The sequence below is a fragment of the Dioscorea cayenensis genome, chromosome 12 (assembly GCF_009730915.1).
Source record: "Dioscorea cayenensis subsp. rotundata cultivar TDr96_F1 chromosome 12, TDr96_F1_v2_PseudoChromosome.rev07_lg8_w22 25.fasta, whole genome shotgun sequence".
Classification (NCBI taxonomy): Eukaryota; Viridiplantae; Streptophyta; class Magnoliopsida; order Dioscoreales; family Dioscoreaceae; genus Dioscorea; species Dioscorea cayenensis.
In genome coordinates this window covers 11,701,196-11,705,015 of record NC_052482.1, presented here as the reverse complement: position 1 = coordinate 11,705,015, position 3,820 = coordinate 11,701,196, and the positions used below count along the sequence as shown (strand labels likewise).

Below are 3,820 nucleotides of genomic sequence, written 5' to 3'. Positions count from 1 at the left end.
CTCTCCCAAGCCTAGCTTTTGGAAGAAAGTGTATGGCATGATGTTGATACTTGCCCATGAATCCGCCAATGTCATTTCCTCACCTAAGTTGCCTATATTACATAGAATGATGAAGCTTCCCGGGTCTTTCTTCTTGTTCGGCATGTTCTTTTGCAACACCGCCGAGCATGAAGCATCAAGCACCACTGCAGCACTCTCTTCCAACTTCCTCTTATTAGTCAACAAGTCTTTTAGAAACTTTGCATACTTAGGCATTTGAGCTAATGCCTCTACAAAAGGAATGTTGATGTGGAGTTGCTTAAATAAACTCAGGAACTTCTTATACTGTTCATCCCCTTGGTCATTCTTCAATCTAGAGGGATAAGGGATTCTTGGCTTGAAAGGTGGGGGTGCCACCTCTTTCTCTTTGTTTGCTCCCTCCTCAACCTCTACAACCTCGGGTGCATGTTCTTTCGGCTTCGCACTCGGAAGCCTCCCTTCAACCTCACGACCACTTCTCAAAGTGATCGCCTTCACATGTTTGCTAGGGTTGGTTTCTGTATTGCTTGGTAAACTTCCATGTGGCCTTTTGGAGAGAGACTTCACAATTTACCCCACCTGATTTTCAAGGTTGTGCAAAGAGGCGGAGTGGTTGCGAAGTGTAGCCTCGACTGATTCAAACCGTGTATTTGTAGATTGAACAAATCTAGCCAAGTGCTTCTCTAAATCCGTCATTCGGGTTTCCAAACTTGAGATTCTGTTTTCCACATGAGGGGCTTGTTGTTGTTGTTGTAAACCTGATTTCCCCATGGCCTTTTGTGGTCCTTGATTAATCCATGAAAATTTGGTATGATTCTTCCAACCTGAATTGTAGGTATTGCTATATGGGTTCCCTTGAGGTCTCATGCCATTACCTACACAGTCAACGTTTTCCACTGAAGAAACATCACCAATAACGATCGGGCAATCGGAGGGAGCATGTCCTCCACCACAACCGGTGCAATTGGTCACGGCCACAACTCTATTCGAAGCTATGAGATCTAGCTTCTTACTCAGACTCTCTACTTGCACTGCCAATGAGGTTACCGCATCAATTTCCTGGAGACCGCATCAATTTCATGGAGATCGGCCACCAATTTCATCGGGGGTTTTGCTACCTAAGGTACCTCCTACTGCCGCATCCAAGAGTTGTCTTGTACTCGGGTTCAAACCATTGTAGATGGTTTGAACAATCATCCACTCCGGGAATCCATGTTGCGGGAACTTTCTTAGGAGCTCCTTGAACCTCTCCCATGTCTCGAATAGAGACTCCAATTCCAACTGAAAAAAGGATGAGATCTCATTCCTAAGCTTTGCTGATTTTCCGGGAGGGAAATAACGGGCTAGAAAAGCTTCTACCATCTCCTCCCATGTAGTGATTCATGCCCGAGCAGAGGTTGCCGAGATTAGGGCTACGCAGGCCACTCAGTACACAGAGTTCATGGCACGCTTCGACGTATTAAAGCAGATCTTAGAGCGAGACGTTGCCTCATCATTTGTCTTGCGGTCGAGGACTCCTTGGGCCCCCTCAGTTCCTCCAGCACCTCCATCCTCTACCCCAGCACCGTTGGACCCACCATGTGCCTCTTAAGCAGCAGCAGCAGCACAGGAGCCCGAGGGTGACACCGACATATGACTTTTCCTTTACTTTCTTGCATTTTATTTTATTTTTTATTTTTTTTAGAGTTGTTCACTCAGAAATTATTCTCCTTCTGAGTTTATTTTTATTTCGCATTATCGAGTTGTATTCATTACTTTATCTTTTATATATACTCGAGTTGTTTTGTTTTATTGAGCTTCACTGAACCCCCTCGTCTATGCACGCAGATGGTCTTGTCATCCTGGGAATTGAGACTTAGTCATGGGCATGGCCAGGGTGCTGAGGCACTTGGCCGTGTGAGCTTCACAACCCGTCGGAACACTACTTCCATGGAATTATCTTCATCAAACGCAACACTAGGAGTCAGGGGAGTATTGTTTTGATTGCTTCTCACACATCTATTTTTGAATGATATACATGTTGAGTGAGCTTGCATGTGTACATTGAGGACAATGTACAACTTAAGTGGGGGCGGGGAGGGGGAGTTTCATAATGCGCACATCTTTTTCTATTGTTCTTAATTGATATATGCTCACATAGCCAATGGCGGTTCACCTTAGTTGCCATGATTGTATTCTTAAGTTTAGGAAAATTGTTAACATTGAATGTTTTCATGCTCTAGTTCTTGCTTGAATTTTTAGGAATTTTTGCCCGATTTACACTTAGTGCACTACTCACTCTTTAAACTCTATTTGAAACTCATGTTCGATGTTAAAGGGACTGGTTATAGTTGTTTCTTGTGTTAAATTTAAAAAAAATGATGAAAAGAAGGAACAAAATAGTTTTATTATTTAATTGTGTTTGTTGGGTGGAAAGACCTACCACCTATGAAGTATGAAGCTACTCTCATAAGTCAGATACTAGCTATGCCCTAATGAGAGAAAGAGCTATCTCATAGGATGAGTGAAAGCTACTACTCGGGTAGAAAGAGCTACCACCTCGAAAGTGTGAAAACCACCTTAGCGGCCGCTTTGGAAAGGGATACCTTAGAGGATGTGTGAAGCTACTACCACCTTTAAAATTGTTGTCACTTTTGTAGATAAATAAGTCTCTTGTACTTAGAACTTTGAGGAGTATACTTTGGGTTGTTTTGAGTGAGCTCACACACATACATGAATTCGGGTTTGTTCTCCTTTTTGATTCAAGTTTTTAGCTAGAGCATTGATTTTTCGTATTTAGTGTTGAAATTTTCCTTACTTGTAGAATCTATCTTTGTATACTTTTGGTGAACCTAAGGCCAAGCACTTTCAATATTTTTCTTCATTGATGCACGTATGTTTTTAATGTTTGCTTGAGGACAAGCAAAAAGCTTAAGTGTGGGGGAGTTTGATAAGTGCTTGTGTGATATGAATGCGAAGCTGCTCATTCCTTATGTTGAGCATTACTTTTTCTCGGGTTTTTTTACACTAATATGTGTTTTTTTATGTTACTTTTTATGTAGGTAGGGTTGTGAGGTCGAGTATGAAGGAAAGAAGCCAATGTGGATCATAATGCACCGATTTTTGGAGGAAATCTTGGTAAGGTTCAAACGCCAAGACATAGGTCACCGTGAGATGCTAGAGTGTGTGTAATCGATAAGCTAGGTGATAGGACGCGAAGCGTTCATTCCTTATGTTGAGCATTACTTTTCTCAGTTTTTTACATTAATATGTGTGTTTTTATGTTACTCCCTTTGTGCCCCTCCAAATGGATGTACCCACTCGAATACGAGGAGATTGGTTACAAGTACCCCTTGCTTATATCCCGCAAGTGCTCGGGTTTGTCGAAGTAATAATCCCGGATGACCGGGGTCGAATCCACAGGGAGTAACATAAAAACACACATATTAGTGTAAAAACCAGAGAAAAGTAATGCTCAACATAAGGAATGAACGCTTCGCATTCATATCGCACAAGCACTTATCATTGAGTTATAGTCAATAAGCATTATAAAAATATCCTGTCTCACCCTTATATGTCTGTGCCGTGTAAGTGATCTTATATCTCATTTTCCTTAATCTGGTCTAGCCTAAGGACTTCAATCAGTATAGCTCTAGATGCTAATCACTTCACTTACAAAGAATACTAAGTCTTAAACTACTAAGTGCTACTTCAATGGCCAAGTAAGATCCTTCTAATTCTATAGATCGAAACTAAATCCACTTTCATCTCAAAACCTTTGGTAGGTGCTGAAAAAGATCACTAAAGTTTTTTTATTTATTTA

General features: G+C 41.4%; 1 non-coding gene across 1 annotated transcript; it reads left to right on the top strand.

Annotated features, from left to right (window-relative positions):
• Positions 1-1,225: 1,225 nt before the first annotated feature.
• LOC120274374 lies at positions 1,226-1,332 on the top strand. Its single transcript, XR_005540898.1, has one exon. It is a non-coding gene; the product is annotated as a small nucleolar RNA R71 (small nucleolar RNA).
• Positions 1,333-3,820: the final 2,488 nt, after the last annotated feature.